This window comes from Ascaphus truei (assembly GCF_040206685.1).
Source record: "Ascaphus truei isolate aAscTru1 chromosome 2 unlocalized genomic scaffold, aAscTru1.hap1 SUPER_2_unloc_1, whole genome shotgun sequence".
Taxonomy (NCBI): Eukaryota; Metazoa; Chordata; class Amphibia; order Anura; family Ascaphidae; genus Ascaphus; species Ascaphus truei.
The window spans coordinates 887,726-903,340 of record NW_027453815.1 but is presented as its reverse complement, the minus strand read 5'-3'; the positions used below and the strand labels follow the sequence as shown (position 1 = coordinate 903,340).

Here is a 15,615-nt window from a genome sequence, read left to right as displayed (position 1 = left end):
TGCCCCCCCCCCGCCGCTCCGGACTCCGCGGGACTGCGAACCTCCTGGTGCCCCCCCCGCCGCTCCGGACTCCGCGGGGCTGGGAACCTCCTGGTGCCCCCCCCCCCCCCCACCCGCCGCTCCGGACTCCGCGGGACTGCGAACCTCCGGGTGCCCCCCGCCGCTCCGGACTACACGGGGCTGCGAACCTCCGGGTGCCCCCCCCCCCCGCCGCTCCGGACTACGCGGGGCTGCAAACCTCCGGGTGCCCCCCCTGCCGCTCCGGACTCCGCGGGGCTGGGAACCTCCTGGTGCCCCCCCACCGCTCCGGACTCCGCGGGGCTGCGAACCTCCGGGTGCCCCCCCCCCCGCCGCTCCGGACTCCGCGGGGCTGCGAACCTCCGGGTGCCCCCCCCCCACCGCTCCGGACTCCGCGGGGCTGCGAACCTCCGGGTGCCTCCCCCCCCCCGCCGCTCCGGACTCCGCGGGACTGCGAACCTCCGGGTGCCTCCCCCCCCCCGCCGCTCCGGACTCCGCGGGGCTGCGAACCTCCGGGTGCCCCCCCCCCCCCGCCGCTCCGGACTCTGCGGGGCTGTGATCCTCCGGCTGCCCCCCCCGCCGCTCCGGACTCCGCGGGACTGCGAACCTTCGGGTGCCCCCCCCCCCGCTCTGGACTCCGCGGGACTGCGAACCTCCGGGTGCCCCCCCCCGCTCTGGACTCCGCGGGACTGCGAACCTCCGGGTGCCCCCCCCCCCCCCGCGTGGGCTCCCCGTCTCTTCCTGGGTTCACTTTAGTCTTTCGGGGCAGGACTGGGGAGAGACTTCTACGGGGGGCCGGGGCTCACAGGGGGTCTCCCAGCGCCGAGGTTAGGCCACTCTGAGGACCATGCGAATAAAAAAGAAAACGCGAAAAAGGGAAAAACGCAATCAGTAAAGATAATAACTTTATATCAAACTTAGTAACAACACATAATAAAACTCACCTTATAAAATAAGGATTCACATGAGCCCGCAGTCCCACAGTAACAGCGCACTAGCGGGGGTCCCTGAATCAAAGCCCCTCGGTGTAATGGTGAAATAATGTCCGGGGATGTGGCTGGATGTTACCGCAGCTCACATTGAACTCAAGCAGGGACCGCACTCCATGCACAGTCAGGGAAAACACCGCCGTCGCCCGAGCTCCCGTCGTCACGTCCGCTCCCCGCTGCGTCATGACGTCACCTCTACGCGTATCGCGTCTTATGACGCTTCTTCAGGAGGTATGTCTGACCACTCCCATAGCTGCTTTTATATAGCAGAACTGACAACCCCTCTGCCAATGGGTGTGAGCAACCGTCCAATCAATGCCTGCTGACAATTAGACAATACAAAGTGCTCATGACACAAATGATTGTGTGTATATGTCGCCATGCACACTCACAGAAAAACGCTGTTTGTTGTAATCAACCATATTAATCAATAAGAAGAAGAATGAGAATGATAAAGTTAACCATAAAACATATGTATGTATACATGTCTCCATGTACACAAAACTAATGAATGACTGAACATAATAAACTCAACCGTGAATATATTGGATATTAATAAACAGTATTAGTGAAATGTTAACAAATTAATACATGGTACATATAGCAACATACAGAACACCTACAAGCTCAAATTGAACCCCCAAAATACCCACAACATATATATGTTGTGGGTATTTTGGGGTTTCAATTTGAGCTTGTAGGTGTTCTGTATGTTTTATAATTCTTATGCAGCTAGTCTTGGCTGTTTTGGAGGGTGGCAACCTCCTATCCAATTGAAGCTCACTCCCTCCCACATTTAAATGGTTAAAAGCTCACTCCATGGCATCTCCAACTATCAGGGGAACTTGCCTGCATGCAGTGTGATTGTGACAAATCTAATACAGAGTGCTTTTCCTGGTAATGTACAGGTTAATAAAAGCTTCAATCAGACTTAGAACTTTTGCAACTTATATTGACAGATTTATTATAAATCATTCTTCCTGGCAATGCACAGGTTGTTAAGAATTTATATTAGTGTAGGGACCCTTGAACGTGGTCTGCCGTGAAGTTTGGCTCAAGGGCTTACAACAATTTGGCCAAAATGTTAAACTAAAAGACCATTTTATTTATTAGTTATTTATACATGTTTATTTAGGCACTGTACCGTATATAAGTTTTTCTGGATGTGCACTGAGCTTTGTCTGTGTTTTATGTTATGTCTCTGGTTTTTAATTTTTTACATATAGCAACAACCTAAAATACATCATCTTAACTAAACAAACATCACAAACTTATAACAACCTATAAAATGTTAGTACAAATATCAAACATAAAATGCACAGTAATTACAAAACAAATGAAACATGACGATGTTCTGACAACCTATAAACCTGACTGATAATTAATAAACACATTAAACCATGAATGGATCTCACAGAGAACAAAGGAATTAAACAACAACCCAGCAATGGAAGCTAATCGTATGTGTAACGCCCTTTCCCCTCTAACATAAAGGGTGTACTGGTGCCAGCTTCACCTGCTGGCTCAGAGAGAGCTGGGCCTCCGCCATGGGGAGCCTGATAGTAACTGCCAGCGCCTCCACCTGCCAGGCCCCAAAGGGTGTGAGATTACCCTGGACAAGAATCACTGATCACAATACACTGATGATAATAATAACCTTTACTATTCTCTGAACCGAGATAGCATAGAATTAACCGTGCGCTAATGGGTACACCTCCACCTCACAGGGCCGTATCCCACCCCGTGTAACCCCCACACCGTGTCCACAGTATTATAAGAACCCCCTTGGTCACGTAACCCACCAAGTGTCCCCAAAAAGGAGCCCACCCCTCTAGCCATTATCAGCGCCTGTACTGTGTGGACTTGTTGGTGCACGTAGATGGAGGTGTACCTGCCGGGTTTGGCCACACCCGGGCGTGCTAACGTATGAACAAAGGATCCGCCGATCCCACGATGTCCTCCACGATGAGCGCCCACCACAGGTAGAGCCTCCAGCGTCAGGATAGTCTTTATCTTCGGTCCGATAGTCTGGTCCCAGACTAGGAAGAGCAGGTTACTCAGCTCAGCAGCTGTGTCCCTGACGAGCACTAATCACTAACCAGACAAGGTCCTTATCTAAGGGGCCTTCCCTACAGCAGCCACAAGGCTGGTGTCTCAGGGCCTTAACTGGGGCCTAGGGGTATGCTGACCTAATGCAGAGGGTCACTGACCCTGCACACGCACCTCCTCCCCTCTCTCTATCCCCGCATCAACTGACTCGCCCAGCGCACGAAATGTATCTTATTCCCTGGTACATTGAATGCTACAGCCCTATTGGCTCTGCTCCGTCAGGTGATCTGCCCTCAAGGCTCATGGGACACGTAGTCCCAACTCAGAGCCTCTTCCTATTGGCCGCCATTCGCGCACTTGCCCCAACGCATACGTGAACTCCAATGGCCGCCGCAGACTCTGTGCATGCGCGAGCCTCTGGCGATGCGCACGGAACCTAACATGGCGGTGCCCTGCAGAGGCAGCCACCACAGCCTCCGGCGATGCGCTCGCCCCATCAGCAGCGGAGGTTAGGGGAAGGCAGAATTACACCGGGGGAGGGGACCTGGCTACCTCCTCCCCCCGGCGATGCGCTCGCCCCATCAGCAGCGGAGGTTAGGGGAAGGCAGAATTACACCGGGGGAGGGGACCTGGCTACATCCTCCCCCCGGCGATGCGCTCGCCCCAGCAGCAGCGGAGGTTAGAGGAAGGCAGAATTACACCAGGGGAGGGGACCTGGCTACATCCTCCCCCCGGCGATGCGCTCGCCCCAGCAGCATCGGAGGTTAGGGGAAGGCAGAATTACACCAGGGGAGGGGACCTGGCTACATCCTCCCCCCGGCGATGCGCTCGCCCCAGCAGCAGCGGAGGTTAGGGGAAGGCAGAATTACACCGGGGGAGGGGACCTGGCTACATCCTCCCCCCGGCGATACGCTCGCCCCAGCAGCAGTGGAGGTTAGGGGAAGGCAGAATTACACCGGGGGAGGGGACCTGGCTACATCCTCCCCCCGGCGATGCGCTCGCCCCAGCAGCAGCGGAGCTTAGGGGAAGGCAGAATTACACCGGGGGACCTGTGGGGCTACATCCTCCCCCCGGTGATGCGCTCGCCCCAGCAGCAGCAAAGGTTAGGGGAAGGCAGAATTATACCGGGGGACCGGCGTGGACCTGGCTACATCCTCCCCCCGGCGATGCGCTCGACCCAGCAGCAGCGGAGGTTAGGGGAAGGCAGAATTACACCGGGGGACCGGCGTGGACCTGGCTACATCCTCCCCCTGGCGATGTGCTCGCCCCAGCAGCAGCGGAGGTTAGGGGAAGGCAGAATTACACCGGGGAGGGGACCTGGCTACATCCTCCCCCCGGCGATGCGCTCGCCCCAGCAGCAGTGGAGGTTAGGGGAAAGCAGAATTACACCGGGGGAGGGGACCTGGCTACATCCTCCCCCCCGCGATGCGCTTGCCCCAGCAGCAGCGGAGGTTAGGGGAAAGCAGAATTACACCGGGGGAGGGGACCTGGCTACATCCTCCCCCCGGCGATGCGCTCGCCCCAGCAGCAGCGGAGGTTAGGGGAAGGCAGAATTACACCCGGGGGAGGGGACCTGGCTACATCCTCCCCCCGGCGATGCGCTCGCCCCAGCAGCAGCGGAGGTTAGGGGAAAGCAGAATTACACCGGGGGAGGGGACCTGGCTACATCCTCCCCCCCGCGATGCGCTCGCCCCAGCAGCAGCGGAGGTTAGGGGAAGGCAGAATTACACCGGGGGAGGGGACCTGGCTACATCCTCCCCCCGGCGATGCGCTCGCCCCAGCAGCGGAGGTTAGGGGAAGGCAGAATTACACCGGGGGAGGGGACCTGGCTACATCCTCCCCCCGGCGATGCGCTCGCCCCAGCAGCAGCGGAGGTTAGGGGAAAGCAGAATTACACCATGGGAGGGGACATGGCTACATCCTCCCCCCCGCGATGCGCTTGCCCCAGCAGCAGCGGAGGTTAGGGGAAGGCAGAATTACACCGGGGGAGGGGACCTGGCTACATCCTCCCCCCCGCGATGCGCTTGCCCCAGCAGCAGCGGAGGTTAGGGGAAGGCAGAATTACACCGGGGAGGGGACCTGGCTACATCCTCCCCCCGGCGATGCGCTCGCCCCAGCAGCAGCGGAGGTTAGGGGGAGGCAGAATTACACCAGGGGAGGGGACCTGGCTACATCCTCCCCCTGGCGATGTGCTCGCCCCAGCAGCAGCGGAGGTTAGGGGAAGGCAGAATTACACCGGGGGAGAGGACCTGGCTACATCCTCCCCCCCGCGATGCGCTCGCCCCAGCAGCAGCGGAGGTTAGGGGAAGGCAGAATTACACCCGGGGGAGAGGACCTGGCTACATCCTCCCCCCGGCGATGCGCTCGCCCCAGCAGCAGCGGAGGTTAGGGGAAGGCAGAATTACACCGGGGGACCGGAGGGGACCTGGCTACATCCTCCCCCCGGCGATGCGCTCGCCCCAGCAGCAGCGGAGGTTAGGGGAAGGCAGAATTACACCGGGGGAGGGGACCTGGCTACATCCTCCCCCCGGCGATGTGCTCGCCCCAGCAGCAGCGGAGGTTAGGGGAAGGCAGAATTACACCGGGGGAGGGGACCTGGCTACATCCTCCCCCCGGCGATGCGCTCGCCCCAGCAGCAGCGGAGGTTAGGGGAAGGCAGAATTACACCGGGGGAGGGGACCTGGCTACATCCTCCCCCCGGCGATGCGCTCGCCCCATCAGCAGCGGAGGTTAGGGGAAGGCAGAATTACACCGGGGGAGAGGACCTGGCTACATCCTCCCCCCGGCGATGCGCTCGCCCCAGCAGCAGCGGAGGTTAGGGGAAGGCAGAATTACACCGGGGGAGAGGACCTGGCTACATCCTCCCCCCGGCGATGAGCTCGCCCCAGCAGCAGCGGAGGTTAGGGGAAGGCAGAATTACACCGGGGGAGGGGACCTGGCTACATCCTCCCCCCGGCGATGCGCTCGCCCCAGCAGCAGCGGAGGTTATGGGAAGGCAGAATTACACCGGGGGAGGGGACCTGGCTACATCCTCCCCCCGGCGATGAGCTCGCCCCAGCAGCAGCGGAGGTTAGGGGGAGGCAGAATTACACCGGGGGACCGGAGGGGACCTGGCTACATCCTCCCCCCGGCGATGCGCTCGCCCCAGCAGCAGCGGAGGTTAGGGGAAGAAAAATATTGGGGTGGAGCCCCAAAAAAATAACTAGTGCTACAGAGCATATACCCTTAAAATTCAAAGGGAATATATTGTTATTGAGTTCACTGCTTTAAACCGGAACACATAATGTCCATTGTGCATGCTTGGAGCTTTGGGCATTAACCCCTAGATGAACCACGGTTTAGCAGGGGCAAAGAGAGTTGTTTGGGAGATATCCTAGGACCCCCCCCAAAACCTCTAATGTGCACCCAGAACGCAATATACCGATGGTATTGGGGCAGCTCACTTTAAAGCATTGTTTTACTCACGTATATCTTTGTATCAGGCAGAATTACACCGGGGGAGAGGACCTGGCTACATCCTCCCCCCGGCGATGCGCTCGCCCCAGCAGCAGCGGAGGTTAGGGGAAGGCAGAATTACACCGGGGGAGAGGACCTGGCTACATCCTCCCCCCGGCGATGCGCTCGCCCCAGCAGCAGCGGAGGTTAGGGGAAGGCAGAATTACACCGGGGGACCGGAGGGGACCTGGCTACATCCTCCCCCTGGTGATGCGCTCGCCGCAGCAGCAGCGGAGGTTAGGGGAAGGCAGAATTACACCATGGGAGGGTACCTGGCTACATCCTCCCCCCCCCCCGGCGATGCGCTCGCCCCAGCAGCAGCGGAGGTTAGGGGAAGGCAGAATTACACCGGGGGAGGGGACCTGGCTACATCCTCCCCCCGGCGATGCGCTCGCCCCAGCAGCAGCGGAGGTTAGAGGAAGGCAGAATTACACCGGGGGAGGGGACCTGGCTACATCCTCCCCCCGGCGATGCGCTCGCCCCAGCAGCAGTGGAGGTTAGGGGAAGGCAGAATTACACCGGGGGAGGGGACCTGGCTACATCCTCCCCCCGGCGATGCGCTCGCCCCAGCAGCAGCGGAGGTTAGGGGAAGGCAGAATTACACCGGGGGAGAGGACCTGGCTACATCCCCCCCCCTCTGGCGATGCGATCGCCCCAGCAGCAGCGGAGGTTAGGGGGAGGCAGAATTACACCGGGGGAGGGGACCTGGCTACATCCTCCCCCCAGCGATGCGCTCGCCCCAGCAGCAGCGGAGGTTAGGGGAAGGCAGAATTACACCGGGGGAGGGGACCTGGCTACATCCTCCCCCCGGCGATGCGCTCGCCCCAGCAGCAGCAGAGGTTAGGGGAAGGCAGAATTACACCGGGGGAGGGGACCTGGCTACATCCTCCCCCCGGCGATGCGCTCGCCCCAGCAGCGGAGGTTAGGGGAAGGCAGAATTACACCGGGGGAGAGGACCTGGCTACATCCCCCCCCCTCTGGCGATGCGCTCGCCCCAGCAGCAGCGGAGGTTATGGGAAGGCAGAATTACACCGGGGGAGGGGACCTGGCTACATCCTCCCCCCGGCGATGCGCTCGCCCCAGCAGCAGCGGAGGTTAGGGGGAGGCAGAATTACACCGGGGGAGGGGACCTGGCTACATCCTCCCCCCGGCGATGCGCTCGCCCCAGCAGCAGCGGAGGTTAGGGGGAGGCAGAATTACACCGGGGGACCGGAGGGGACCTGGCTACATCCTCCCCCTGGTGATGCGCTCGCCCCAGCAGCAGCGGAGGTTAGGGGAAGGCAGAATTACACCGGGGAGGGGACCTGGCTACATCCTCCCCCCGGGCGCTGCGCTCGCCCCAGCAGCAGCGGAGGTTAGGGGAGGCAGAATTACACCGGGGGAGGGGACCTGGCTACATCCTCCCCCCGGCGATGCGCTCGCCCCAGCAGCAGCGGAGGTTAGGGGAAGGCAGAATTACACCAGGGGAGGGGACCTGGCTACCTCCTCCCCCCGGCGATGCGCTCGCCCCATCAGCAGCGGAGGTTAGGGGAAGGCAGAATTACACCCGGGGGAGAGGACCTGGCTACATCCTCCCCCCGGCGATGCGCTCGCCCCAGCAGCAGCGGAGGTTAGGGGAAGGCAGAATTACACCGGGGGACCGGAGGGGACCTGGCTACATCCTCCCCCCGGCGATGCGCTCGCCCCAGCAGCAGCGGAGGTTAGGGGAAGGCAGAATTACACCGGGGGAGGGGACCTGGCTACATCCTACCCCCGGCGATGCGCTCGCCCCAGCAGCGGAGGTTAGGGGAAGGCAGAATTACACCGGGGGAGGGGACCTGGCTACATCCTCCCCCCGGCGATGCGCTCGCCCCAGCAGCAGCAGAGGTAAAGGGAAGGCAGAATTACACCGGGGGAGGGGACCAGGCTACATCCTCCCCCCGGCGATGCGCTCGCCCCAGCAGCAGCGGAGGTTAGGGGAAGGCAGAATTACACCGGGGGAGGGGACCTGGCTACATCCTCCCCCCGGCGATGCGCTCGCCCCAGCAGCAGCGGAGGTTAGGGTAAGGCAGAATTACACCGGGGGAGGGGACCAGGCTACATCCTCCCCCCGGCGATCCGCTCGCCCCAGCAGCAGCGGAGGTTAGGGGAAGGCAGAATTACACCGGGGGACCGGAGGGGACCTGGCTACATCCTCCCCCCGGCGATGCGCTCGCCCCAGCAGCAGCGGAGCTTAGGGGAAGGCAAAATTACACCGGGGGACCGGAGGGGACCTGGCTACATCCTCCCCCCGGCGATGCGCTCGCCCCAGCAGCAGCGGAGGTTAGGGGAAGGCAGAATTACACCGGGGGAGGGGACTTGGCTACATCCTCCCCCCGGCGATGCGCTCGCCCTAGCAGCGGAGGTTAGGGGAAGGCAGAATTACACCGGGGGAGGGGACCAGGCTACATCCTCCCCCCGGCGCTGCGCTCGCCCCAGCAGCGGAGGTTAGGGGAAGGCAGAATTACACCGGGGGAGGGGACCTGGCTACATCCTCCCCCCGGCGCTGCGCTCGCCCCAGCAGCGGAGGTTAGGGGAAGGCAGAATTACACCGGGGGAGGGGACCTGGCTACATCCTCCCCCCGGCGCTGCGCTCGCCCCAGCAGCGGAGGTTAGGGGAAGGCAGAATTACACCGGGGGAGGGGACCTGGCTACATCTTTCCCCCGGCGATGCGCTCGCCCCAGCAGCAGCGGAGGTTAGGGGAAGGCAGAATTACACCGGGGGAGGGGACCAGGCTACATCCTCCCCCCCGCGATGCGCTCGCCCCAGCAGCAGCGGAGGTTAGGGGAAGGCAGAATTACACCGGGGGAGGGGACCTGGCTACATCCTCCCCCCGGCGATGCGCTCGCCCCAGCAGCGGAGGTTAGGGGAAGGCAGAATTACACCGGGGGAGGGGACCTGGCTACATCCTCCCCCCGGCGATGCGCTCGCCCCAGCAGCAGCGGAGGTTAGGGGAAGGCAGAATTACACCGGGGGACCTGTGGGGCTACATCCTCCCCCCGGTGATGCGCTCGCCCCAGCAGCAGCGGAGGTTAGGGGAAGGCAGAATTACACCGGGGGAGGGGACCTGGCTACATCCTCCCCCTGGCGATGCGCTCGCCCCAGCAGCAGCGGAGGTTAGGGGAAGGCAGAATTACACCGGGGGAGGGGACCAGGCTACATCCTCCCCCCGGCGATGCGCTCGCCCCAGCAGCAGCGGAGGTTAGGGGAAGGCAGAATTACACCGGGGGAGGGGACCTGGCTACATCCTCCCCACGGCGATGCGCTCGCCCCAGCAGCAGCGGAGGTAAGGGGAAGGCAGAATTACACCGGGGGAGGGGACCTGGCTACATCCTCCCCCCGGCGATGCGCTCGCCCCAGCAGCGGAGGTTAGGGGAAGGCAGAATTACACCGGGGGAGGGGACCTGGCTACATCCTCCCCCCGGCGATGCGCTCGCCCCAGCAGCAGCGGAGGTTAGGGGGAGGCAGAATTACACCGGGGGAGGGGACCTGGCTACATCCTCCCCCCGGCGATGCGCTCGCCCCAGCAGCAGCGGAGGTTAGGGGAAGGCAGAATTACACCGGGGGAGGGGACCTGGCTACATCCTCCCCCCGGCGATGCGCTCGCCCCAGCAGCAGCGGAGGTTAGGGGGAGGCAGAATTACACCGGGGGAGGGGACCTGGCTACATCCTCCCCCTCCCCCCCGGCGATGCGCTCGCCCCAGCAGCAGCGGAGGTTAGGGGAAGGCAGAATTACACCGGGGGAGGGGACCTGGCTACATCCTCCCCCCGGCGATGCGCTCGCCCCAGCAGCAGCGGAGGTTAGGGGAAGGCAGAATTACACCGGGGGAGGGGACCTGGCTACATCCTCCCCCCCGCGATGCGCTCGCCCCAGCAGCGGTTAGGGGAAGGCAGAATTACACCGGGGGAGGGGACCTTGCTACATCCTCCCCCCGGCGATGCGCTCGCCCCAGCAGCGGAGGTTAGGGGAAGGCAGAATTACACCGGGGAGGGGACCTGGCTACATCCTCCCCCCGGCGATGCGCTCGCCCCAGCAGCAGCGGAGGTTAGGGGAAGGCAGAATTACACCGGGGGAGGGGACCTGGCTACATCCTCCCCCCCGGCGATGCGCTCGCCCCAGCAGCAGCGGAGGTTAGGGGAAGGCAGAATTACACCGGGGGAGGGGACCTGGCTACATCCTCCCCCCGGCGATGCGCTCGCCCCAGCAGCAGCGGAGGTTAGGGGAAGGCAGAATTACACCGGGGGAGGGGACCTGGCTACATCCTCCCCCCGGCGATGCGCTCGCCCCAGCAGCAGCGGAGGTTAGGGGGAGGCAGAATTACACCGGGGGAGGGGACCTGGCTACATCCTCCCCCTCCCCCCCGGCGATGCGCTCGCCCCAGCAGCAGCGGAGGTTAGGGGAAGGCAGAATTACACCGGGGGAGGGGACCTGGCTACATCCTCCCCCCGGCGATGCGCTCGCCCCAGCAGCAGCGGAGGTTAGGGGAAGGCAGAATTACACCGGGGGAGGGGACCTGGCTACATCCTCCCCCCCGCGATGCGCTCGCCCCAGCAGCGGTTAGGGGAAGGCAGAATTACACCGGGGGAGGGGACCTTGCTACATCCTCCCCCCGGCGATGCGCTCGCCCCAGCAGCGGAGGTTAGGGGAAGGCAGAATTACACCGGGGGAGGGGACCTGGCTACATCCTCCCCCCGGCGATGCGCTCGCCCCAGCAGCGGAGGTAAGGGGAAGGCAGAATTACACCGGGGGAGGGGACCTGGCTACATCCTCCCCCCGGCGATGCGCTCGCCCCAGCAGCAGCGGAGGTTAGGGGAAGGCAGAATTACACCGGGGGAGGGGACCTGGCTACATCCTCCCCCCGGCGATGCGCTCGCCCCAGCAGCGGAGGTTAGGGGAAGGCAGAATTACACCGGGGGAGGGGACCTGGCTACATCCTCCCCCCGGCGATGCGCTCGCCCCAGCAGCAGCGGAGGTTAGGGGAAGGCAGAATTACACCGGGGGAGAGGACCTGGCTACATCCTCCCCCCGGCGATGCGCTCGCCCCAGCAGCAGCGGAGGTTAGGGGAAGGCAGAATTACACCGGGGGAGGGGACCTGGCTACATCCTCCCCCCGGCGCTGCGCTCGCCCCAGCAGCAGCGGAGGTTAGGGGAAGGCAGAATTACACCGGGGGAGGGGACCTGGCTACATCCTCCCCCCGGCGATGCGCTCGCCCCAGCAGCAGCGGAGGTTAGGGGAAGGCAGAATTACTCCGGGGGAGGGGACCTGGCTACATCCTCCCCCCGGCGATGCGCTCGCCCCAGCAGCGGAGGTTAGGGGAAGGCAGAATTACACCGGGGAGGGGACCTGGCTACATCCTCCCCCCGGCGATGCGCTCGCCCCAGCAGCAGCGGAGGTTAGGGGAAGGCAGAATTACACCGGGGAGGGGACCTGGCTACATCCTCCCCCCGGCGCTGCGCTCGCCCCAGCAGCAGCGGAGGTTAGGGGAAGGCAGAATTACACCGGGGGAGGGGACCTGGCTACATCCTCCCCCCGGCGATGCGCTCGCCCCAGCAGCAGCGGAGGTTAGGGGAAGGCAGAATTACACCGGGGGAGGGGACCTGGCTACATCCTCCCCCCGGCGATGCGCTCGCCCCAGCAGCAGCGGAGGTTAGGGGAAGGCAGAATTACACCGGGGAGGGGACCTGGCTACATCCTCCCCCCGGCGATGCGCTCGCCCCAGCAGCAGTGGAGGTTAGGGGAAGGCAGAATAACACCGGGGGAGGGGACCTGGCTACATCCTCCCCCCGGCGATGCGCTCGCCCCAGCAGCAGCGGAGGTTAGGGGATGGCAGAATTACACCGGGGGAGGGGACCTGGCTACATCCCCCCCCCGGCGATGCGCTCGCCCCAGCAGCAGCGGAGGTTAGGGGGAGGCAGAATTACACCGGGGGAGGGGACCTGGCTACATCCTCCCCCCCGCGATGCGCTTGCCCCAGCAGCAGCGGAGGTTAGGGGAAGGCAGAATTACACCGGGGGACCGGAGGGGACCTGGCTACATCCTCCCCCCGGCGATGCGCTCGCCCCAGCAGCAGCGGAGGTTAGGGGAAGGCAGAATTACACCGGGGGAGGGGACCTGGCTACATCCTCCCCCCGGTGATGTGCTCGCCCCAGCAGCAGCGGAGGTTAGGGGAAGGCAGAATTACACCGGGGGAGGGGACCTGGCTACATCCTCCCCCCGGCGATGCGCTCGCCCCAGCAGCAGCGGAGGTTAGGGGAAGGCAGAATTACACCGGGGGAGGGGACCTGGCTACATCCTCCCCCCGGCGATGCGCTCGCCCCAGCAGCAGCGGAGGTTAGGGGAAGGCAGAATTACACCGGGGGAGAGGACCTGGCTACATCCTCCCCCCAGCGATGCGCTCGCCCCAGCAGCAGCGGAGGTTAGGGGAAGGCAGAATTACACCGGGGGAGGGGACCAGGCTACATCCCCCCCCCCCGGCGATGAGCTCGCCCCAGCAGCAGCGGAGGTTAGGGGAAGGCAGAATTACACCGGGGGACCGGAGGGGACCTGGCTACATCCTCCCCCCGGCGATGCGCTCGCCCCAGCAGCAGCGGAGGTTAGGGGAAGGCAGAATTACACCATGGGAGGGTACCTGGCTACATCCTCCCCCCCCCCCGGCGATGCGCTCGCCCCAGCAGCAGCGGAGGTTAGGGGAAGGCAGAATTACACCGGGGGAGGGGACCTGGCTACATCCTCCCCCCGGCGATGCGCTCGCCCCAGCAGCAGCGGAGGTTAGGGGAAGGCAGAATTACACCGGGGGAGAGGACCTGGCTACATCCTCCCCCCGGCGATGAGCTCGCCCCAGCAGCAGCGGAGGTTAGGGGAAGGCAGAATTACACCGGGGGACCGGAGGGGACCTGGCTACATCCTCCCCCCGGCGATGCGCTCGCCCCAGCAGCAGCGGAGGTTAGGGGAAGGCAGAATTACACCATGGGAGGGTACCTGGCTACATCCTCCCCCCCCCCCCGGCGATGCGCTCGCCCCAGCAGCAGCGGAGGTTAGGGGAAGGCAGAATTACACCGGGGGAGGGGACCTGGCTACATCCTCCCCCCGGCGATGAGCTCGCCCCAGCAGCAGCGGAGGTTAGGGGAAGGCAGAATTACACCGGGGGAGAGGACCTGGCTACATCCCCCCCCCTCTGGCGATGCGCTCGCCCCAGCAGCAGCGGAGGTTATGGGAAGGCAGAATTACACCGGGGGAGGGGACCTGGCTACATCCTCCCCCCGGCGATGAGCTCGCCCCAGCAGCAGCGGAGGTTAGGGGAAGGCAGAATTACACCGGGGGAGGGGACCTGGCTACATCCTCCCCCCAGCGATGAGCTCGCCCCAGCAGCAGCGGAGGTTAGGGGAAGGCAGAATTACACCGGGGGAGGGGACCTGGCTACATCCTCCCCCCGGCGATGCGCTCGCCCCAACAGCAGCGGAGGTTAGGGGAAGGCAGAATTACACCGGGGGACCGGAGGGGACCTGGCTACATCCTCCCCCTGGTGATGCGCTCGCCCCAGCAGCAGCGGAGGTTAGGGGAAGAAAAATATTGGGGTGGAGCCCCAAAAAAATAACTAGTGCTACAGAGCATATACCCTTAAAATTCAAAGGGAATATATTGTTATTGAGTTCACTGCTTTAAACCGGAACACATGATGTCCATTGTGCATGCTTGGAGCTTTGGGCATTAACCCCTAGATGAACCACGGTTTAGCAGGGGCAAAGAGAGTTGTTTGGGAGATATCCTAGGACCCCCCCCAAAACCTCTAATGTGCACCCAGAACGCAATATACCGATGGTATTGGGGCAGCTCACTTTAAAGCATTGTTTTACTCACGTATATCTTTGTATCAGGCAGAATTACACCGGGGGAGGGGACCTGGCTACATCCTCCCCCCGGCGATGCGCTCGCCCCAGCAGCAGCGGAGGTTAGGGGAAGGCAGAATTACACCGGGGGAGAGGACCTGGCTACATCCTCCCCCCGGCGATGAGCTCGCCCCAGCAGCAGCGGAGGTTAGGGGAAGGCAGAATTACACCGGGGGAGGGGACCTGGCTACATCCTCCCCCCGGCGATGCGCTCGCCCCAGCAGCAGCGGAGGTTAGGGGAAGGCAGAATTACACCGGGGGACCGGAGGGGACCTGGCTACATCCTCCCCCCGGCGATGCGCTCGCCCCAGCAGCAGCGGAGGTTAGGGGAAGGCAGAATTACACCGGGGGAGAGGACCTGGCTACATCCTCCCCCCGGCGATGAGCTCGCCCCAGCAGCAGCGGAGGTTAGGGGAAGGCAGAATTACACCGGGGGACCGGAGGGGACCTGGCTACATCCTCCCCCCCGCGATGCGCTCGCCCCAGCAGCAGCGGAGGTTAGGGGAAGGCAGAATTACACCGGGGGAGGGGACATGGCTACATCCTCCCCCCGGCGATGCGCTCGCCCCAGCAGCAGCGGAGGTTAGGGGAAAGCAGAATTACACCGGGGGACCGGCGTGGACCTGGCTACATCCTCCCCCCGGCGATGCGCTCGCCCCAGCAGCAGCGGAGGTTAGGGGAAGGCAGAATTACACCGGGGGACCGGCGTGGACCTGGCTACATCCTCCCCCCGGCGATGCGCTCGCCCCAGCAGCAGCGGAGGTTAGGGGAAGGCAGAATTACACCGGGGAGGGGACCTGGCTACATCCTCCCCCCGGGCGCTGCGCTCGCCCCAGCAGCATCGGAGGTTAGGGGGAGGCAGAATTACACCGGGGGAGGGGACCTGGCTACATCCTCCCCCCGGGCGCTGCGCTCGCCCCAGCAGCATCGGAGGTTAGGGGAAGGCAGAATTACACCGGGGGAGGGGACCTGGCTACATCCCCCCTCCCCCCGGCGTTGCGCTCGCCCCAGCAGCGGAGGTTAGGGGAAGGCAGAATTACACCGGGGGAGGGGACATGGCTACATCCTCCCCCCGGCGATGCGCTCGCCCCAGCAGCGGAGGTTAGGGGAAGGCAGAATTACACCGGGGGAGGGGACATGGCTTTATGTGGTTTTGT

The 15,615-nt window shown here is 63.4% G+C and overlaps 1 protein-coding gene and 1 long non-coding RNA gene across 2 annotated transcripts in view; one reads left to right on the top strand and one right to left on the bottom strand.

The window, feature by feature from the left end:
* Nucleotides 1–15,615, top strand: part of LOC142473258 (uncharacterized) — a 363,164-nt gene that overhangs the window by 30,121 nt on the left and 317,428 nt on the right. The gene's annotated exons all lie outside the window — the stretch shown is intronic.
* Nucleotides 758–15,615, bottom strand: part of LOC142473260 (uncharacterized) — a 58,774-nt gene continuing 43,916 nt past the window's right edge. Inside the window, exons 2-3 of the long non-coding RNA XR_012790014.1 lie at nucleotides 963–1,329; nucleotides 758–856 (exon numbers count right to left, since the gene is read on the bottom strand). This is a non-coding gene — a long non-coding RNA (uncharacterized LOC142473260). The remainder of the gene's footprint in view (nucleotides 857–962; nucleotides 1,330–15,615) is intronic.